Raw genomic sequence first — 24,732 nt, 5'->3', positions numbered from 1 at the left:
TTAAAATAGCAAAGTGTATGTGGTTGCAAAATAACTACAGTTCCGTGAAGTTATTTTTTTAAGTTATAACAGATTGATTTTGGAAACAACTGAATTGATTCCGACAAGACTTTAACGTAAAATAGAAATATTTAATCGCTACATATTTTAGTTCCCTCACCACAATTTTAAACAACAAAAATACACGTCATAAAAATACATTTCTATATTTCATTACTTTAGGTCTTACACAATTTGTTTTGTTTTGCTGGATATTAAATAAGGTCGTATCTTTTACATGATCACAATTCCCGGGCATTCCTCCGGGAACATGTCGTTAGAGGTCCTCGGCGCTTCATCATGCTAATGTGCTCGAAAACCACTCACGTAACAAACTTGATCCTTGGCTCCTGAATTTTTTATGCGCTATTTACTTTGGTGGCTGACAAACATTCTTCTTAGTTGTAGTACCTACGTAGATTATAATTATAACACTATTCAAAATTGTTTACAAGTATGTTCTAACTCGCTACAAGTGAAGCAGGCGATATGCTTTCAAACTAGATTTTTACTACCAAAAAACTGGTATAAAATGAGCAAAGATATCTAACAGTTTTATATTTTGCATTTGATGACCAAAATATACTGTTGTAAGCTATGAAAAAGTAATATTGATACTCGTAAATTTACAACCATTATAAAAACTACGAATTTGGTAAGTACCAATCTTCAGTAAATTTTTCGATAATATGTAATGAGTGGTGGCTTGCCATGCCTAGTACTATCAGCGCATGTGAAATTAAACCACTTACGGTCAACCATCAAGTTCCTGATGAAACTCGACGTTAGTTACTAAACAATCATATATTTTTTTATAAGACGGAAGTGACATAGAAGCATTCAATATACGTGATGTTAAATGTCCAGGCCCATGGACATCTATAATCAACACCATATATAAGAGTAGAATCCCACCTTAGTTCGGCAACAGATGCATTTTTATCTTTTTTTGTTTACGAGGGGGAACCTTCAAAAGGTACCCGGTACCGCCATCTATCGAGTCATCTTAGCGTGTTGCCGCGTCGGGCTCCGCCCAGGTGAGCTTGACGCTCGCTACACTGTCTGGTGCGTACGGCGGTATGCGACCACACATACCGCCGTCCTCCCGGGACAGGTCATATCTACCCCCGGTGGTATTTTTACCCCTAAGAACTAAGTTGGAACGCCTCGCATATTCCTCTTACCGCATTTATTAAATTAATATTTAACAATAGACAATTCATATCCTAGAATTTTCGTAGCAAATTATTTAAACTAAAACTTGCTCTGCGGTAGAACTTTTCGGAATTGTGTTCAACGGAATAATTATTGCTAAAGCGAAAAAGTTCTCGAATTGTTTCGTAGAAGTTTTTAAGCTCCCACGCAACTTAATTGTTCACACGACAAGGACAAAGTAGGTCTTAGTGAATAATGTTTTACAGACATTTTTTCGGGAGCGCATTGTCTGCTATTAAGTGGGCTTAATTGAGCGTGGTTAAACTGGCGATTTATAAATTGTTTTAGGTGTAGGTACTAAATGTGACGACTCAACTTTTTTTTTATAATGTAGGAGTAGAAGACGAGCATGCAATCCACCTGATAAGTGGCTACTGCTGCCCATGGACATCTGTAATCAACCCCAGATAGGATTGGATATTCCTACCTGAGGTCGGCCACAGATGCGCCGCTACCCCTGAGGACTAAGCTGTAACGCCTCGACAAAGTCTGTTTCCGTTAGCACACTCTTCAAAATGGAACACAGCAGCGCCTAGCACTGCTGTTATTAGATAACAAGTCATTAATTTAAAAAATCAAAAACCCGGCTGCACCAAAGAGGCTGAAGTAGAATTTCCAAAAGCAGTGAAATAGGCATTTCATTATTTTTATCCAGAAAGCCAAATACTAAGTTTCATAGTAGGTGTCTGCTTAAAAACCAAAAGATGTTCAGACAATATTATCCTATTTTATCCTCGTAGTGCTCATTTACGCTATATAAAGAACCTATGTGTAAAATTCCAGCACGCTTAAGTTCAGCGGTTTCCCTTTGCGTTGATCTCTGGCACGGCAACTCACTCATTTAGTCAGACAGTCATCTCAAAGTGTATATATAAGTATATATGTACTAGTTGATTCGGAAAACTTTTTGTTGCCATATAAATAAAAAAAATGTTAAGGGTAAACAGCCCTTATCACTTAGGGGTAAAAAAACATAGATAGTGGCCGATTCTCAGACCTACTGAATATGTATATAAAATTTGGTGAAAATCGGTGAAGCCGTTACGGAGGAGTACGGTAACTATACTCCAGCCAAATTGGAAGAAGAATGTTTACCAACAATCGTCGCTTAGCAACCGATAACGGGCATATAACAATAACCTTTTTTCATTAGCACAATTTATTAATGTATAATATTATGTAAAATAAAAGAAAATTTCCGTTATTTTCTATCCTATTCTATACACTATACCTAATGTCTGGTTAGAATTAAATATTGTGAATAAATATTTGACCTTGAGTTTAATTAGATTTCGAGAATAATCTCGCAAGATATATTTTAAATCAGCATTTAAATGCGTATTAAGTGAATTTATACAATTTTCTTAGATATTAATGCTGTGTGATATTCTATTTTAATCAGAATGAATAAAATAATGTAATTTAGAGTAATGGTAGTTTAATATCCTCCATGGCAATATGTACACGTCTCGTATTTGGACTCTAAGAGAATAAATAGACTGTAAGTTAGTAAATACTCTATTCCCAGAGTAGATTGGAAAATAAAATTGAAATTGGTTTAGTAGTAACTAAAAATAAAAATAAAAACTTGGAGTTTTGTACATATTTATTTAGCTATTATTACATGTATGAACGGGTTAAAATGATTAAATTAAATAGCACAAATTACAAGTATGTAATACATCATGTAAAAATACAAATCCTTAAGGTTTTTTGGCCGCCCATTATAGATTTTGAATAAGACTCCTGAAGAAATTTCGAAGGTTAGTCCAGTTAGTACTTTTATATATAAAGAGAATGCAGATATTAGTAAACTCCAGATTGTAATTATTATAGTTTGTAAGAGTCTTGTTCAAAATTACAGACATGTTGTTATTATTCATCAAATTTACGTCAAACGGGAATTACATCAAACGGGAAAGAATACCATCATAAATAAATTATTCATCTTCTTCATCACTGGCAGAACTTGATGGACTTGTTGAACTGTCTGTCACTCGAATAATAAAATTGTCAATTACATTATCTGAAATGCCGTCAAGTTCTGCCATTTTCTTTTCCTCTTTAATTACATGATTGACACATTGTTGCCATGCCGCAGAAGTTATAGATTTAATTGCTTCACTTAATATTTTTTTTAAATCAATTATTTTAAATGTTTTGTTTTTTTCTGCGACATGGCCTTTTACTTGGCCCCATATCAACTCGATAGGATTTAATTCGCAATGGTACGGTGGTAATCTTAATACCTCAATGTTGTGCTGCTTCGCCATTGTATCGCATACAAATGCTGAGTATTTTTCCCGTTCAGGTGTTACCAAGTCGATAAGCTGTGCTTTTATCATCTCTGCTTGGAACGAGATACCTTTTTCTGTTAGCCAACTTTGTATGTCTTTTTTTAACCAATTCATAGAAGGAACTCGTTCCAAGCGTCGAGAATGATATGGGGCATTGTCCATTACAATTATGGAGTTTGGTTCTAATTTTTCTAGAGTTCTAGAGAACCACTCTTCAAACACCTTCGAGTTCATCTCTCTATGATAGTCGCCTTCACCTTTTTTACTTTCGAAAATTAAGTCTGCATTTTCCACAAATCCATCCTCGTTACCTATAAAAAAATGATAAATATTAAAATGTGAAAAGTACATGTAGCAGTCTAGTGATCATATATTGACTATATGGCATAGAAACTATACTTTTACGTTAACCTGATTAGCTATGCATGAGTTTATTTTTTTACAAAACTTTTTTCAATTCCATGATAACACACATCTAAAATTATGTGATCTTAAGCTAACAATATTAGGATGATAACATACCAATGTGTATGTCGGCGATATCCCAATACCGCACTTTATTAATAAACTGAACGAAACGACTTTAATATGAGAATCACTTTTATTCACTTTTATTTACAATTCGAGCAGAGTAACGGCTTACACGACTGATTAAATGCGAATGTACCACGCTCTACCAGCGCGTGGACTTAAATACTACTCGAGTGACAAACAGCGTAAGAACTACCCTCTCACATCACTTGTTTTGTTATAACAAGTGATGTGCTTCACAATAAATTTAACTATTAATAAAATAACATTATATTTAAAATATTGTTTTAAAAATACGAGAATAAATATTTTAATATTATTATAATTCATATAATTTATTTGGTATGACTAACAAAGTGTTTTGAAGTACTACCGGAAGTTGTCCATATTTTAATCTAAATATTAATTCCACATTGACAATCAAAATTAACATGATAATAATTAATATTATATATTATAAAAGGTCTCGCCGCCCATACGGCCATACTGACTCAGCGCGCTCTCTGCGCAATTCTGGTGTTACAAAAATAAACCCACAATAAATATAACATAGTTATCAAATGCCTCGTCGCCCATACGGTCATACTGATTAAATATAATAATAAATTTCTTTTGTGAACTTAAAAAAAGAGAATCAATAACAATAAAACATTTTACATGTAAAACAAAAATATAACATTTCTTTGAACATATAGAGAGAAAACAAAATAATAAAAACATTTTAAACTAAAAATAACAATAAAACATTTGTTTGAACATAAATCTTTGTAAACTTAAATTAGAGATATGATAAACAGTATTGCAATATGGTACCAGTAAGCCTTACCAGGATCCAAATCAAACCAACCATAACAACCATCACCCATATTGGGATCAAGCTGACAATAACCGGCATCACCCATCCCGGGATCTAGCCCCCAAGACCGGGAAAAGGAAACGCATGGTGGCCAGCCAGCGTCAGGGAAAGGAAATGCGGACAAGACAACAACAACACAACACAACACAATAACACACATCGGGCATCACCCATCCTGGGATCTAGCCAACACACAAATCTGGCATCACCCATCCTGGGATCTAGCCTCCAAGACCGGGAAAAGGAAACGCATGGTGATCAGCCAGCGTTATGGGAAAGGAAATGTGGAAACATAGGCATCACCCATCCTGGGATCTAGCCCCCAAGACCGGGAAAAGGAAACGCATGGTGATCGGCCAGCGTTATGGGAAAGGAAATGCGGAAAGGAAATAAATAAAGCGTAGTTACAAATTGTTTCAAAGTTCTCATTTACCCAGTGCCCATACGGCTCCACGTGTGCAAATTTCCATCTTTTTCTTTTTTTTAAAGAAAATAATTTGTTACAAAAATTGAAATGAAGGTTCAGCGGTCCAAATTGTGGCGTTGTGGCACCCAAGGACCACGCGCACCCCGACCACTCACTTGTAGCAGGTATCGACAAACCGCCCCTATGTCTGTCCAGCTAGTGCCATCTCATACTTAGCGCACTCAAACCAACCCTCCACTGGCCATCCGCGGCATGGCCATCGTGATAAGTCAAACGTCCTCGTGTGTTGTTCCTGTAAGACAGAAAAACAAACGGCGAATATTAGAATTTCCGCTCGGTCAATCCTGACTAACTCGTGTTAAGGTTATTCGCCACGCTAAAACTAAAAGACTAATGATGAATAGTTTATTTCAAATCACATGAATCTCTCAACGCACAATACAACCGTACTCAATTTCGACCTCTTTTACATTACTATCACTTTTCTAATTAAACAAAATTTTACACAAAATCGATCGGTCGCATTGTCTGTATAAGATTCAACATTTTCTACAACACCATTTAAACAAAAGAATTAGTCCCTTAACATTAAACTCAAACGCGTAAAATAAATTCCAACGAACTATTATTAATATAATATATTTTTTTTTTTTGTTTTTTTTTTTTTTTTTTATAAACTAAGAGCTTAGCTGACCAATTCCTTCTAATTACTAAAATTACTTAGACCAAATACATCAAATAATTAAGAGACATTTAACCACTACATGTGATTGATGGATAACCCAGTAACCTCTTGTTACTTTTTATTAACGCAAATCCACTTACATGAATACACATAGTTTCTACTGAAACTAGACCTCCGCCATAGCTGCCTGCCCACCGCATAATACGGCTACACGACAACCTCTGGTACAGTCCGATCAAAGTGCTTACTCAAGTTCTCAAGTCATTATTGTAACTACTTTAAATAAATTTAGTCAGCTTAGCACTAATTACCCCGTAATATACCCTATTTGTATATAGAAAACAAAATGACAGAAGTCTGGAAGTTTCATCAAGGACATTAAAACTCAAAATTTAAATGTTCTAACCTAAATCACTTTCATCTTGGTCAATACAACACACCGTTAAATTCAAACATGAGCGCCACTGAACGCTATGGTATCGTATCTTCGCTGAACCCATATACATAAACACATCTATTGAGCCTTTACACACCAGAGAGACACCATTGAACAACGTGTAGACTATTAAAATTGCATTAATACGACAAACTTCAAAAAAAAAATTTTCACAAGAAATAATGAGTACTCGCAAAAATCTTAAAATTCGTAATTCGTAAGTAAATTCTTTCCCAACAGTGGTCATATTCTTGTAGCCAAATTATTAACAAACCGTCAAGTAACTCAATTTTTAAAGTATAAAGTCACTTACCGAAAAGGCTCCTACCAACTCACCGCCTTAGTTTTACCAGTCAAAAAGTATCTTGGTTTTACCAGTCTAAATGTATCCGGCCTTATAGCGACCCGTAACATTTGCCACCTTCCGGTACGTTCGCGGTCAACACAAGTCCAGCGTTGTCGCAATACCACTAATAAGCAGCCATAGTAAATTCTTATCCTGTGAACACTCAAACATTAGGTGAACATTATAAAATTACAAGATAGAAATAAATTTAAATAATAGACCACCCAAGTGATTATAAGTATCAAAATGGCAACGTTGTCGCCCGTATGAAATAAACTGTCATACTACACCAGGGTCCACCCCAAAATTACGCTGCTCCATACGTTCAGTCCCGCCATAATCAAAGCATCCAACGGCTGTCAGACGCTTTACCAACGGCATGGCTTCCTAAGGCTTCGTTCAAAGCAATCCCAGGAAAATCACCAAACACGCGCGCCAAATGTGCGCGCCATTGCCCCGAACCAATAAACGTCACCATTGATCTCAATCATGACCATGTGGACACGTAGGACCATCCCACCGCTGCTGTCGGCGATATCCCAATACCGCACTTTATTAATAAACTGAACGAAACGACTTTAATATGAGAATCACTTTTATTTACAATTCGAGCAGAGTAACGGCTTACACGACTGATTAAATGCGAATGTACCACGCTCTACCAGCGCGTGGACTTAAATACTACTCGAGTGACAAACAGCGTAAGAACTACCCTCTCACATCACTTGTTTTGTTATAACAAGTGATGTGATTCACAATAAATTTAACTATTAATAAAATAACATTATATTTAAAATATTGTTTTAAAAATACGAGAATAAATATTTTAATATTATTATAATTCATATAATTTATTTGGTATGACTAACAAAGTGTTTTGAAGTACTACCGGAAGTTGTCCATATTTTAATCTAAATATTAATTCCACATTGACAATCAAAATTAACATGATAATAATTAATATTATATATTATAAAAGGTCTCGCCGCCCATATGTACAACTATCAAGCGCTTCCCTTTTCCCGATGGAGCTTTCAAGCCAGTTGAGAGTCCCTCCTGATAGGCTTGTCGAGCAGACTCAATGGAAAGGTCTTGCCATATTTTACTTTTTGTATGTCCTGAAAACAAATAATATATTATTGCTTTAAATTATTTTAATATAAATAATTTTATACACAGTGTGTGCCAAAGATGTGATAAAATATTGATTATGACATTTAAATTCTACTTATTAATAATAGTCTATATGGTTACTGTTTAAATAAAGATCAATAAGTATACAGAAATGATTGATTCTATATAAAAAATAAGTTAAAATTGTTTATGTACCTTCGTTAACCCAAGTCTCATCCAAATAATAAATTTTGCGTCTTTGTTCTCTCATCCTTAACATTTTTTGAAGATAATAGAAGCGCCATCGCACAATTTCTTCCTTTTCAATGAGAACACTTCGTCTCGACCGTTTCAAATATTTAATCTTTAGTTTATTTAAAACTTTTTGAAAGGTAGTTCTTTTAAAGCTTGGTAAGCTGTCGTCCTCGTTCACTAAATTTAAAACTTTTTAAATTGTTGGTGGATCGTTATCAAAGAATAACATGTGCACCTTCCTACGAATTCCACTCAAGGTCATATCGTCCAATTTGTCCATTATTGTCCCCTTTTTAGGAGCTGGAGTCGGTGACGAAACTCGTTTATGAGTTCGATATTCTTTTATTATTCGGTACACAGTACTCAAATGTACGCCGGCAGTTTCTGCAGGTTTTTTTTGCGACATCTTTACTGTATATAAAACTATCTTTTGGCCACATTTCTTCGATAGTTTTATAAATGTTACATATAACTGTTTTCTCCGAGGAACTGAGTGAACACCTCGCTCGTTTCTTCTTTGGAGAAGAAAACTTCTGCAGGCCACTCGGACCCGGTTGGGAATCACTCATTATAACAAGAACAACAAAACAAACAAAACGAAACAAAAAAAAACTCAACAAAATAACAGAACAACACTATAACAGGAATATTTAACAAACAAATAACAATGGATAACAGAGATATTAACACGCACAATACTCGAAATCGTAAGCAGCCATGTTGTAAACATCATTGTAACACGACCAAATTCGGAGAGTGCGTTTCGTTATAGCTAAGCAGTCAATGTAAACAAAATGTTTTTTTTTGTATTTGTAACAATGAACTATTATTATAAAGTTATATTTAAAATATTATACATTAGTATAAATAAAATTATTTTCAAATAATAATTTAATCATATACTACGAAAATAGTGGATAAATTAAAATGTCAGCTTACACTTCAAAAAATATTATTTGCTACTTTAAATAAAACGAAACGCAATTGTGTTTTTTAAATAGTCGGATTATAAAGCAATTATTATGCAGCTAATTTAAAATGAAGCAGTAAAAGTGGGGTTGTAAAGAAATTTACGTACTCTTTTTTTTTGATGGACTGTTTCGATTTTTCAAAATCGTAACCAAAAGTTCTTATTACCTGGCATACGCTTATTTACAGGGTTTTCACTTACTTACTGATAAGGATATTTTATTCATCTTTGTCTATACGCAACAATATGAAAGTTGTGAGAGTACTTTGCATGTAATAAGGTATAGAAATAATGGATACAATTTAATTGTGAAGTTTTTTGTTGAATTAAAAATGAAAACAAGGATAATAGTAATTTTTACAGTACCAAAATTTTGATGACCCTAATATCGGTTTGTTTACATGAATTCTCTTCGCATCGTGGCGGAGGTATAACACGAGAATTTTATATATAAGACTAGCTGACCCGGAAAACGTTGTGTTGCTATATAAATAAAAAAAAATGTTAAGGGTGAACAACCCTTATCAATTACGGGTTTGAAAAATAGATAGAATATTTGAAACTGCGATGGTAGCGAAGTCTGTCGAATCCAATGTGAAACATTCCAAAATCAACAACTACTTACGAATTAAAAATTAATTAAATAACCTTTTCGCACGGACTAAATTGTGAATCTAAACCATTCTCAAATCCACTTGAACACACACAACAAACTTCATCAAAATCAGTCCAGTCGTTTAGGATGAGTTCAGTGACATATATAAAGATATATTAATTATATAATGTATGTGTAATCTCCTCTTAATTTCCTTTAGTTTGACACCCTACTGGATAGGCTTGGTTAACTTTTTTTAAAACGTGTTACTATTTCGCGAAACAATCCACCATTTACGGTCTATAAAATATTTAACTTCAGTAAATCAAAGTTTCGGTCATTATTTTACATCGTTAGAGGTAGAATTTCAATATTTTTATCCAACAAGCCTCATACAAAATTTCATAGTGTTTGCTTCAAAATTGACGATTGTTCAAATGAACTTTTAACCCTTATTTTACCCTCTACGGGGTTGATTTTTCGGAGAGGGATTAATAAGTGCGTCCTTGTTCCTATCCATAAAGCCAAATACAAAATTTTATAGTAGTTGCTTCAAAATTAAAGGATTTCAAAAAAACTGTTTTCCCCTATTTTACCCTCTTAAGGGTAGAATTTCCAAAAGGCCTTTTTTAGTACTTATTCACGCTTTATAGAGAACCTATGTGCAAAATTTCAGAACTGTAAAGTCCTTGGTTTAGGCTGTACGTTGATTTCTGAAAAATGAAAAAGTCATTTAGTTGGTCAGTCAGTCAGTCACCTTACTGTTTAATATATATACAAATATGTTTTTATAATCTCCGTTTAATTTCCTATTATTTGATACCCTACTCGATAGGTTCGGTTAACTTTTTTTTTTAAATGTGTTACTATTTCGCGCCAAAAATCCGCCATTTTGATTTTTTTTACTAACACCTATCTAAGGACACTCGGGTCATTGAGAGATATATAATGACACCTTAACTGTTGAAATTCATCCAGCCGTTAGTTAGATCGGATCAAATAAAGAAAGACAAACATACAAGATACGTGCGAAAAACATAACCCTTCCTTGGCAGTCGGGTAAAAATAGGTGTAGCGGTGGTGCCACCGGAGTCGTAACACAAAGGGTTCTACCACCTTCAAAACTTCACCTTTTTATAATATGAAGTAGCAACCGAGTGCAGTCCTGATGGTAAATGGCTATTGTCGCCCATGGACATCTATAATGAACGCCAGATAAGATTAAATTCCCATCTGAGCTTGGCCATAATGCGTCTTCTGATTAATAATTTGGAACGCATCGCATTAGTATGTCTCTTTGAACCTTGAAACCGGAACACAGTCGTACTAAACACAGCTGTTATTAGGAAGAATTGGTGTGACGGCGGCGCTTCGAGAAGCATACCACAAAATGTTCTACATCCTTCCTCTTTGGATGATTTATATCATTATTAATTTTACATCACCTTCAGTCTTTTTGAAACAAAACACAGTAGTGCACATCGAAGAGTTCTAGGCGGATTCTGAGAATTGATAATAATGGCGTATATGATTTCCTCGTATCTTGAACCACTTACGTTTCCATTGTCAATAACGAGTAGAAACTAATATTCAAAGAGCCCCGATCAATATTGCGACACAAAAGTTTCCGTTTGAGCAATCACATGTAATTCCTCGGTACAGTCGAATCAAACAAGGAGTAATTCTACTGAAAATCAATAATATACTAACAACTTCCCATGGATAGACATTAATAGTTTTGGATTATTTTTTCTTTTTACCCAATTGCCCTCCGGTAATGTGGTTTAATGAGGTTTGAAGGCGGTAGGACCTTTGTGGTTCGACTCCGGCGGCACCACCGCCACACCTATTTCTGCCTTATAACAGCAGTGTTAGGCGCTGCTGTGTTCCGTTTTGAAGGGTGTGGTAAGGGAGACAGACTTCTCAGAGGCGTTCCAGCTTAGTCCTCAGGGGTAGCGGCGCATCTGTGGCTGTCCTCAGGTAGGAATATCTAATCCTATCTGGGGTTGATTACAGATGTCTATGGGCGGCAGTAGCCACTTACCATTAGGTGGACTGCATGCTCGTCTGCTACTCCTATAATATAAAAACAAAAATGCTTATCGATCGTATGTATGTATGTCTCATTCTCTGGCATGCTTGACAGATTTTAACATATGAGGTGTCGTTTGATTCATCTAAATTGTAAACTGTTCCCCTTTTTTGTGGACTTTTTGCCTCTTCTGTTGATTATTTTATGCAAGATGTTTTATATTAATTTTATAGCTATTTTAATAATTAGCAGGCGTTAGTAACAACTCAACGGGTTATATTAATAAAGTAGAGGGCGCGATAATATTAACTGCGGATATATTCGTAATTATATGAAACTACCTTTACTTATAGTTAAGGTACATTCTTACCATGTAACAGCCAATTATATCCATCGCTGACACGTTTTAATTGGTATAAGTACAATTAAAATTGTTTTTGCGCGAACCGTCCGATATGACATGGAGGAATACAATTATAATCCAAATAATTGCCCAAGTATGAGCCGAACTCGCATATTGGTTACATTCCTTACCACCAAATTTACCTTTATTTATTTTTAGTATTTGTTGCCAAAGCAATACACACTCTGTGAAACTTTCAAACGTCTTTCTATTAAGGCTCAAGAGATTGAGCCCTGTGATAGGTGGACAGAAAGACAGGCAGCTGAGGCTCAATAATAGGGTTCCGTATTAACTTTTCGGCTGCGGAACCCTAAAAATTTTCACTAAATTTCACTGTGTCAGAAAAAATCTTGTAATAATTTTATCAAAAAAGATTTGAATTTGAATATGAAATTTACACACCCGGTCTCATACCAAACTGAATTACAAATACCAAGACGCGTAGTAGAATAGTTCTGTTTTTCGCCAATAACATTTTTGTATCAATAGTTGTTGCAGCTGTTTCTCGGAAATGTGGTATTTGCATGAAGTATTGGAAAAGCGAATCGCGTTACGCTGAAGTGCTGGTCTTGTTAGTAAAGGTGAAATGTTACGGTACAGAAATATAAGAAATTCGAAAACACACTGTAAATATGTGTTACCTTGTTATTTTGCAATCTTTCGCGTTTCAGCTGTGCAGATACCAATATGTGTGCTGTGCAGATTTTGCACATATTTTACCTAACTGTAGAGGTAAAGTTTTTAGAGCGTATGTTTGAATGTATACTGTATGTCTTATTCTTTAGCATTCTCTGAAGCCCGACATGCTTGACGGATGTTAACATATGAGGTGTCGTTGCAATCGTCTAAATTGTAGGGCTAATATTAAAGGCTACATTTTTAAGCTATTCCTATTATACTCATTGCTAATGATAGCACGGTCATTTTTACCGCGTACGTGCAAAATGTGGAATGAACTTCCTCCTGAGGTATTCCCTCAGAACTATGACATGGGGCTCTTCAAGAGGGGTGTAAAAAGAGCTCTCCTTCAAAGCCGGCGATGCATTGACTCCTCTGGTGTTGCAAATGTCCATAGGCGACGCTGACTGCTTTCCATCAGGTGGCCCGTCTGTCTTATCGTTAGGTTAAATATAAAAAAAAGAAGTCTTAGTATAATTTGACTCTTAATCAAGAAGAGGTTAATCTATATGGTTTTGGTTGTGGTAGTGGTAGGTGTATGGGTTTTTTTGAAATCTGGATCTCATCATCTACTTTGGCATCTGATTGTTTTTATAATATAGGAGTAGCAGACGAGCATGCAGTCCACCTGATGGTAAGTGGCTACTGCCGTCCATGGACATCTGTAATCGACCCCAGATAGTATTAAGTATTCCTACCTACAGATGCGTCGCTACACATGAGGACTAAGCTGGAATGCCTCGGAAAAGTATGTCTCCCTTACCACAAACTTCAAACCGAAATACAGCAGCGCTTAACACTGCTGTTATGAGACAGAAATAGGTGTGGCGGTGGTGCTGCCGGAGTCAAACCACAAAGGGTTCTACCACTTTTAAATTGTATTGTATCCAAAATAAGATTTTAACTTTATAACAACCGTATTAAAAGCAATTGTGATTTAAATAACGTATAAGTAAAAACGCATATATGGCGGTCCTCACCACCTCCAATCCAATTTCTAAGATTAGTTATATACCATCAGGTAAACAGCCCGTTTGTAACTTCAAAAAAAGTAGTCAGGCGAAGAATTTAGCTCAGACATTAAAGATTCTAGTCCGTACCTACGCCAGCTGGGCGTTTAATGGCGCCCCCACGTAATGTCCTCATTCTAAATGGAAATAGGACATACTTAATCTTACGAGAGATCAAAGGGCAACGGACAGAACCGTTATATCTCGTCTATTTTATAAAACAGCTTAGAGGACCGTTATTATGAGTTGCAAGCTTTCAAATAGACCTCTATTAAGCCTAAATGGAATGAATTGCGAAAAACCCTTTTTTATTGCACGTTTAGACTACATGATGGAGCTTCTGTGTACTTTATTTTCAATATCGGTTTTAGCTGTGCGTTATTGAAGTAGATAGACCGAAAAAAATCACACTTAACACCCGTATTTTATAACAAATTCATACACTTTCACAAACACCCAGTATGAAGTGACATCTAGATTATTTAAAAAATATATTATTTATTTTTTATTTGTAGAACTTAGATGGTTGGCGAGATCATGGATTTTTTTACATAGAATAAAAATATAATCCACTCGCAAACCTATCAATAAAACTCACAAATACTCGTACAAGTTTCCAAACTCACAAGGCATGTAATATATAATTTCTGGCCTTTTATATGTATATCATTAAAATGTATCATTCGGATGTTTGATTACATCATGGCTTAACATTTTTCATACAAGCTATAATATTTTTTTGCTTCGAATCACAATTTAGAATGATTTGTGTTAAATACTACTAAAACTTTACATACAATATTTCTATTACAACATTCGCTTTTTAACCGACTTCAAAAAGGAGGTGGTTATCAATTCGGCCGGTATCTTTTTTTTTATGTATGTACACGAATTACCCCGCCGTTAGTGGACCGATTTTAATATTTTTTTTATCGTAAGGTTTACATTAATAAATGATAAGAATCTATGGTATCATGTTCCATTCTAAAAAGCTTATTACAACATACATTTGCAAAGCGTAACGCCTTATGTTGATGCAGCTTGAAAGCTTGACGTCTCGTTTGAGATAGATAACAACTTTAGGTATATCTTCGAATATCTCTATTTTAACCCGCTCCCAAATTTGGCTCTTAAAAAATATGAAATATAGACATTTCATATTTTTTCATAAGACTACGAAATTTAAATAATAAAGACTATGAAAATTAAATATAATCAGGGAAGAAACCTTATAATTGCTGTCGGTTTAAATATTGTCGTGCCATGTAAAAGCACATCGTAATAGCATTACGATATCTTGTCGTACAGTGTAAACATGAACGGTCTGAAAGTAGGATACACTTTATCTCTGTGCACTGGTCCGGTGAAGCGTGAAAAAGGTTGAGTGCGTTCATAGTCCTGATATCTTGGGATGTTGCTTGCGTCACGGAACCATAGCGACCGATGTGGATATGCTTTTTGTTTCATTGTTTCTTTATACTACCACCGATTTTGGTTCTATCGATGAGATTGATAGTAAATGGTCACTGCCGTCCCGTGATTGTTGATTGATTGTAAAAAACTCAGAATAGAAGAAACGTTTTATCTAAAGTTAATCAAATGAGCGTTGCAACTCTTGAGAACTTGAGGAAAATAGATTTCTCGTATGTAAGTAAGCCGGTTCATAACTTACTTTCTTGCGGTCTATTTAGTAATTAATTCTGGTTTTATATTATCCTTTATTCGCATTTACATTCACGTCCATAAATGTTTCAAATAAAAAAAATCTTGATGATTGTGTAAATGTAAAATTGTTGTATTATACCTACCTATATGTGTTCTTAACTGTGTAATAGTTTGAACGAAATCTTGCTTGATTCAGAACTATATAAGCCGGTTATAATAAAATGCAGTCTGTCGCTGTTCTTCGTCAGCTTAGTTCAACAAGTTGGCTTGGTTTTTAAGTCGCGTGTCATGAATAAGTAATGTATGTTTGAGCTGTTTAGCTATTTCACTAGACCTTTCATGTAATGAAGGGAAAGGAATTACAAGCCACTTGTTAGAGAACTTAACCCACTTGTTAAGTGGTCCGCCCATGAACATCTGTTATTAACCCCAGATAACTAGATTCCTATCTGAGGTAAGCAAAAGCTGTTGTTATTCCTAAAAATGAAACGCTTCGGATAAGTATTTCTTCATTAGACACCTTTCAAAGCGAGACAAAACATTGCTTTACTTTGTTTTTATAAGACAGAAACAGGTATGGCAGTGGCTGTTCCTCGAACCACAAAGGTTCTACCACATTCAAGTATCGAGATAAGGACCAAAACAAAAGCTTTATGGTCTCTTAAATCAAAACATAATGGTTTATACTATAGTTATATGCATTACGATATCTATGGAAGATCTTACCACCATCAACACAGACGCTTATTTTTTATGTATTTCCATAAAAATATACTTGTTGAGCTGGCAAAGTCGAAAGTTGCAGTTTTCATTCCAATAATGCGTAAATTCAGCGCAATGTTAATCACGATGGCTAGTGTCGGCTATTTGTTCAGCTCTGGCCACATCCCAACTCTGGGTTGGCCGTTAGCCAGATAGATCTGCAATTATTTAAATTCCGTTTGTTTTTTGCAGTCATAATACATCACGGGTGACGGGAAGCAGGAAATTTGCACGGTCCGTAGCTAAATTGGATTTGAAATACAGCTTTGTTCATTAATGTTGTGACAAGTAACATACATTATCATCAACCTATTGCAGTAACAGAGAAGGATATTTGATCACCCTCAGAGTAAGATGGATTTAGGCTTAAGTCAACCATTCTGATCACAGGGTATTCTTACTTATATTACTTCACAAATAGACCTAGAACTCACAAAAATGTAGTCACCCTACATTCCTAAATTTAATGTATATCTGGCAGCTCAAAATACACCTAAATTTTTGGGACTGTACACAGATGCACAGAACCTTGTTTTTTCTGTTCCATGCACAGAACAATTACGGCTACGGTGCTTGTTTCTCGTAGCAAGCTCTACGTCGTAGCTACCTACATAGCATAATTATGGCATCGCAGTGTTGATTCATTCATTCAAATCTTTGTTTGTCTTTAAATGTATTAGAGGGTTTTTTTTTCAATATGGATTTGTTAATGTATTTTTACTATACTGTAACACTCTTCGCGTTACCATTTTAATGGCTATTCTTAAATCTATTATAATGCCAATCTTTTAGATTGAAATACTGAGCACCGTTTGTCCCTATCTGTATCAAAATTGGAACTATCTAGATTCTACATCGCAACCAGTACGGTAACCACTATGCTACGGGCGTCATAAATTTACCTTCATCGCCCTACGTTTGCTCATAGTCCTGATTATCGAGTAACGATATTAAATCAAATTTGCATAATTGCCGGCCAATTGGGGTCAATTATGATCACGTCATGATTACGTGATTTGGTCAAATTAGTCCGTGTCATAACGTACAGAATACACCGAATATGATCTAATAAGCTCCATAATTGTGCTACAATTATAACTTTTCTTAATAGCGCCATCTTGTATCGCAATGAAGGAACTACAAGTAATGAGTAGCCTCAGACAAGAATTGTGTGCGCACGTATAAGTAACAGCTGACTGTGTTGTGCCAGTTCAAAACTATTTAATAAATTATTAATAATAATTAATTAGTACTGACTTATTTCTTTGTATACCATCTTTTTGAGAATTATTATATTTATGATCTTTATTTCGCAAAAGGCAGAATTTACTTGAAATAATTGTTAAGTTTATATATATTTTATAGTTTATATATACCTACTGCGTTCAAGTAACTTATATATAAATAACAAAAACAATATATATAAATAACAAAACAATAAAATTAAGTAAAGTACAATTTAAATAGTATAAGAGTACGGCTTTTACACAAAGCGTTGCCAAAATAGTAAAATTAAATTAACCACAAATTTCTTGGAACACCTGTTACGACACTTAATTAGTAACACATAAATTATTCAGTACTAACAGTATATAAGTTTTAGTTTCAAAGTTCTTACAACTAACGAAATCTTCGCTAATTGAATTGTGTTTCACGGGACAACGGATCCAATTCCCTTGAAATAAAAGCTACTTTTGTATCAGAATTCCGGTGCACTCATTTGTAACATGCGAGCTCAAGACGTACAGAAAACTTGTCATTAATTTTAGTTCCTCTGGCAACCGTTTCTTTGAACTTTCCCGATCGCAAACTGTTCTCTACGTCTTCGTATTAAGATCTATTCTTCATTGTGAAATCTTTATATTTCATTTAGCGCTTCCCCTGTTTCGAATCGTCTTCTGATTTCAGGATCTTAAGGTTCCTTTTGCATTGTATGGCTAAAGGAATTCCTCACACGTATTGGAGAAGGTCGTAGTAAGACTGCGTGCTTGCAATTCGATCATATCTTCTGGGCGTGAAAAATAGTGCCTCCGTGGTTTTCAGTGTCATCTATTCTATGAACTGTCTTTATCGGATGATATGTGACAACTTTTCCTTTCATTTTTCCTGATGCCGCCTTATATATATTTTGTAATGCCGCCTTTTTATTTTTTTTGTTTATTAACTTTCGCTTATTTTAATCGTGACTTAATTTGTATACTTATGTTTTATATTTCAATTTATTTTTTTAAACAGGCGTCCATCTGACATATCTAATTAACGTGATTAGGTATTGATTACGGATTCCTCCGAGTCCAATTTGTACTACAAAAAGGCGTAGTAGCACTTAACATTGTTGGTATAAGGTATCTACATAGGGTAATTTACCTTTTTGAATACTAAAAATCGAAAATATTGGGTTGTTCGGAAAGTAATTTCGTTTTTTCCCGATAGAGGATTTAATTGTATTTTTTCACAGCTAACTTCACACTTAAGTCGCATTGTCATTATATGTTTCTACAGTTGATATAGCAAGGCTTATGTATGAATAAGTTCAATTGATTTTATGCAATAGTTTTTAGTGGGTGCCCTTTTAAATATGGAGAGCAATAAGCAGCACTTTCGTCATATTTTACTTTTTTACTATAGAAAAGGTAAAAATACTGTTCAAGTCAGAAAAAAATTAACTAATGGGTATGGAGAAGATGTGTTATCAGTACGCCAGTGGCAGAACTGGTTTACAAAATTTAGATCCGGCAATTTTGAAGTCGAAGATGCACCACGTTCTGGTAGGCCGATTAAGGCTGATAAAGGTATTAGTTAATGCAAACCGGCCAATAATAATACGTGAGATCGGCCAGAGTTTAAATTTATAGAAATAAACCGTTTATGACCACATGAAAGGCCTGGATTTAAGCTTGAAGTTCGATATATGAGTCCCCCGATTTCTCACGATGAAAAATTTGAGTCGTCGCTTTGACGTCTATGATCTGCTCCCGAAACGTCACGAAAATTATCAATTTTTGAAGCAAATAAGTTACTCTAGCACACCTACCATATTCTCCAGATCTGGCGCCTTCAGATTATTATTTTTTCCGATTTCTGCAATATTTTTCTGACAACAAAACCTTTACTTGAAATAAAGAGGTCAAAAATAACCTGCAACAGTTTTTGCAAGAATCGACCAAACAAATTAAGAACGTGGAATCACGCTCCTACCAGAAAGATGGCTTAAGGTGTTGGGCTAAAATGGTCAATAAATAATTTTATAAAATATTTATTAATTATACGAAAATTGTCTTTCATTTTCACAAAAATAAACGAAATGACTTTCCGAACAACTCAATAACTCCAAACATACACCGGTGACAACATTGAGTTTAGTATAAGTATACAAGTAGTATACACTCATGTAGATTATATTTCTTATCGTGTCGCTTTGCGATGCCTAGTGTGCCATGCAATCAGAAATGCATCAGGAATGATAGAAATCAAAGATCGCAAAAACTCAATACCTATTTCGGTGAAAGTTTAGCAATCATCAAAGTTGTGGGGCAATACAAATAGAACGTCCATTCGGTCACCGAATGGATCGAAATGGTGAAAGCGTTCGTAAACATGTACATCAAAAAGGCTTTCCGACCTTATCCAGTTGAAAGATATACATGGCTGGTTCGATGTAAATAGAACCAATCTGTACACAAACAAAGCTGGCAATGTATACCAGAATGAATAGCCTCCGGTCAATATTTGGGGCTACGGATGTTCTGTATTCCGTTTCGGGCGAATAGTCCTTATCTAAGATCTTTGCACGTATTGAGTATACATTGCAAGAGTGTAATGAATGAGAGTGCACGAAGTGTATTAAAGACAGCAATGTTTGTGAAAGGTTTCAAAAATAGGCACTGCACGTATTACGTGATACGTTTAAAGGTATTAGATATATTGCCGGATGATTGGTGGTCTAACATTCGGAAGTAAACACAGTCACATATATAATATTGAAAGTTTGTCAGTTCTACTAATTAGAATGGCTAGTAGAATACTGTATTTATGTAGGTACATTATTGGTTTTATACAAACTATAGTTTACGTAATATTGACCTAGAAATCATTACTGTGGTTGCATCACAAACAGTCCTACAATAATAAATTATCACGCCGCATTATTTATTGTACAACACTTTTAGTTTTAAAACCTAACATTAACTTTGTAGAAAATTGTATAACGCTGTTTTTTCTAGCGTCAGCCGGAAACCGGATAAATGTTAACAGTAGTTTCGGATTCGTAGCGTTAAGTTTAAAATTTCCGCCTTAACGAAGTCGCCCCAGAAAGTGAACGTGACCAAACTGCGGTATATACGAGTAGTTCCCATTTACGCAGTAATAGATTTTCATCTACTGATATACCTACAAAATGTATTAACTTTAGAAGGTGAACTTCTTTTGTGTAAATTACAATAAACGTACAACTAAACGGCTTAATTTCATATGAGGTGATCAGTAACCATCTTAATCCATGGGAGCAGTTAAGGATCTATGGTAGTTTTAGGTAGAATCTCTGTTCTATATTTAGTTGATTACAGATGTTCATAGCCGGCAGAAAAAGTTAGTATTAGGTGAATTTTACGCTCGTTTACTACCCCGATTTTGTAAAAATAAAACTTAAACATATACAATTATTCAGTTTTCTCTCGAAGCGATAGGGATATAGGCCATCATCCATCATCATCCACCGCGCTGGCCTAGTGCAAATTGGTAAATTTTGTTTCCTTCCACACGACTTTTTTAAGGACTATTTCATAAATAAGATGTGCTTGTCTGGATTTTGAATCTTCTCCCCGATTGTCAGGCTGAATTTCAACCATGAGGCCATCACTGCTTATAATGAATACATTATTATTAAAACCATACAATGTTTTATTTATAAGTTAACATGCGGTGTGGGATCATACGCAAAATGACCGCTTGGGCCCCGAGGGCACGCCGCGGTCGCTCATACTAACGTTAATGATACCAGTGATCATTCAAAAATGCCGCATTAAAAGTTTATATGATTAAAATGCATAGTAAAATACAAAATTACTGATATATAATTAATAAATTTGTGTAGGAAATTTGTTCAGTTCAATAGTTCTAGAGACACTCGAAGAAATACAAACAAATCACTCTTAGTAAGTAAATGCTTTCGCTATTTGCTAAGGGTTTGTAGTATTCTTTGGACATTAAGTTGCGTGTAACATTCATGTTTATCAGATACGGGTTTTCTCTTAAGAGTGACAGGTTTTAATGCAGTACTGCACCAAGCTAGCTAAATGAATTGGCAGATCTATCTTTTCTTCCACAACTCGTCTTATATTTGATTCCTTGTAAAGCACATTTTTACTTCAAAATAATAAAATATTTTGAAAATACAGATTGCCGCTCCATTTATTGTGTCCACATTGGCGGATGAAATTTTTTAAAGAATGATGTCGAATTTTATTTCGCAATAAACATCTGTAGTGTATCTGTAAGCCCGAAAATAAATAAATGCCGTGACAAGTATGCAAATTTTTATTCGCTCGCCATCTGTGTTCGCGATTTGCATTTTATGTAAAGTTTTCCTATCGAACCATTCTGATATGTCGTACAATGGATGGATGAGCGACAGGTTTTTTCGCTTAGATATAAAATAGTGTCTATGTGAACGGCAAAGTCCCCGCCTACTCAAATATAAATTAATTAAAATAAAAATTCAATTGTATTTACTTTGCCAAAAAAATCTTAACTAAATAACGAACAATATTACATACAAATTACAATAATTCTAAAATTATTCAATATTATATTTAATAGTTTTAGAAGAATGTTGATATGCATAGTCTGTTAAAAGCATAGTTGCACTTTTAGTAGTCCCACTATAATTGGGCACGAGTGAGTTATTTATTTATTTATTTAGTTCAATGAGTAACTCTCTTTAAATTTCATGGGACTATACATTAGGGTGTCCCGTCCTTGTATGAAAAAAAATTTTTTTTGAGCTAGACTATGAGCAGAGGTATCAAAAGTTGCGTAATTTTACACAGATTACGGATAAAGTAAAAAAAATACAATTGCATGTCATCTTGAGGGCTTTACCGAGCCTTGAAGTTTTATAAATTTTCCATTTTAACAGACACCTAGAATAATAAAAAAAATCACGTTTAAGGAGTTTTTTTTTGTAATAAAATTAATAGAAAAAGACGATAAAACGATAAAAACAATATAGAGCTTATAATTAATAACAAATACTTAAAATTGATATTTATTTTTGTGTCCAAGATTTGGTATTTTTGCTCGATATTGTAACTGCGTCGTAGTTATACTTTGTGAGGCTGTTACATCTTTGTGTAGATTTCATGTGACAGGGAAAATATCATATAAACAAAATCAGACCTCTTAAGCCATAACATGAGTTGAAGATCCTTGTTAAAAATATGTTGAAGAACCGGCCATTTTTTGACCTGGCGCTCAAGACATACAATTATTTCGATGTAATATTATCTAGCAGAGAAGTTGATTCTTTGCCATTTTAATATCCTGCGCTTAGTACCACATTAATTTTATCCCGTTTTTATTATTCTTCGCAATACTAACTCCCCAATGTAGTCATTATCATCATACAATGTACTGACAAAAATGTTGTCACAAAATTATTCCTTTCGTCCATTGAATCCACGAGAGAACTAGGATTTTTATGTAAAATCGAGAGTATATACAATGTAATATGGTTCTACTTCGGCTCCTAGAAAATGTACAAATAATGCACAGAAAAAGAATTTCTTTCGATAACGTAATCAATAACAGAACTCAGCTTTTTCAGTAAGAATCCAAAGTTAAAAGAAGAAGTCTTTCTCTAGATAAGAAATAAAATCGGGCGTATATTTTAACGACGTATAATATAATAAATAGGCAATGTAAAATCTTATGGTATCTAAGTATGGCATTAGTGATGAGTTGCTATTATATTAACAGAAGTAGCCATCTCGAGTGGGACATTTATCCAGGTCTAGAGTACAATGTCCAGTTGATTCAAATGGATAATTGTCATCTTTATATCTTCATTAACTACATTTTTCGGCAAGTCAGGCAAATTATAGGCCGCAGTAAAACACTATTTACTATTCGCAACAAACTATGTAATTGTTTTCAAATACATGTGGAATATTTTCTTGAACCTAATGTGTAACCATATAACATTTCACCGGACCTGCTCTTGATTTTAACCCAAAAATCTGAGTTCTATCGTCGATTCTATGGTCGAAAGAGATGTTTTTATTTGTATGCGAAAAAAACATGCTTTTCACTATGTTGTTTGATAATAGCGACTCCTTTCGATTACTGGTATAGAAAAGAATAATAAAGACTAGATAAGCTTAAAGTTGCACTAAACCTAGGATATTTAAACCGCAATAAGTAAAGTTCTTTACTAGAGTTTATACCAAAATATTGTGCGGAGCTTCAGGTTATATAAACGTCGGTTCTTTAACATATTTAAAATGAGGAGGCGTGAAGAGAAATAAATGTATAACTGGTAACAGAGGCCTCCTAAAGTGTAAATATAGCTTCTTATAGAGATGGCTTTATTATTGATAGGTATGATGTAAAATCAAGCACAATTTCTGGGTAGAAAATACTTTTTTTATTTTATGTTATTGTCATTGATTATAAACTAAATTTTGTACGGTTGATAGATGTTTATTGCGTGTCTGTAAAAATGTAAAATTTATAAAACTTCAAAGTTAGGTAGAGCTCTCCAGATGACACGCAAATGTAGTTGGATGTTCCTATATAGTTGGTAGCTGCCGATCATCAAGTTCTCAGTATGTTTCTAACATAGTATAAATAGCAAATATGGTATAACAATTGCTTTTGTCACATAGAAAACACTCGCGAGTCATAACAAAAAACTTGTGGAAATATGAGGATTTGCTGATTAAATCCTAACAAATGCGAAGTCGCTGGTAATGGGCTATTGTAAGCAAATCAAAACTTCGTGTTTATATTGACCCAATATAGAAAATAAAGTAAATAAATGTTCAAAATTAAGTTAAGGAACAGTAATAATGAACAGCGAAATATCACCAAAAAATGTCAATTTCGCAAAACTTTGAAGCTCGGTAGAGCCCTAAAGATGTAGTTTTATTTTTTTTTTATTATTTTTTTAATATTCTACGCTTATTTACGCAACTTTTGAGTGGTCTGCTGTTAAGAGAATCAAAAAAAAAAAAATTACGGGACACCCTACTATACATGTCCTTCATGACGTTACAGAAACGTTTGAGATTTATATCATTCAGATTCAGATTCAGATTTTTCTTGAAAATTATTTAACTTGTTGACGAAATATTAATCCTAATCATTTTCGTTTCAACAAAGTTGTTTTAAATGTAGCCTCATGGCTTGATCCACTTATT

General features: G+C 34.4%; 1 protein-coding gene and 1 long non-coding RNA gene across 3 annotated transcripts in view; one reads left to right on the top strand and one right to left on the bottom strand.

Moving 5' to 3' along the window:
• Positions 1-24,732, top strand: part of LOC140747151 (neuroligin-4, Y-linked) — a 115,374-nt gene that overhangs the window by 47,337 nt on the left and 43,305 nt on the right. The window lies entirely within an intron of this gene.
• LOC140747150 (uncharacterized) lies at positions 7,919-9,600 on the bottom strand. The gene is made up of 2 exons (XR_012102852.1): positions 8,162-9,600; positions 7,919-7,950 (listed from the first exon to the last, which is right to left on the bottom strand). It is a non-coding gene; the product is annotated as an uncharacterized LOC140747150 (long non-coding RNA).

The sequence above is a fragment of the Epargyreus clarus genome, unplaced genomic scaffold, assembly GCF_041222505.1.
Source record: "Epargyreus clarus isolate Ecla_fem2 unplaced genomic scaffold, WU_Ecla_fem_2.2 ptg000014l, whole genome shotgun sequence".
Classification (NCBI taxonomy): Eukaryota; Metazoa; Arthropoda; class Insecta; order Lepidoptera; family Hesperiidae; genus Epargyreus; species Epargyreus clarus.
Note: the sequence above shows the minus strand (reverse complement) of the source record. Positions and strands in the feature narration are given on the sequence as shown.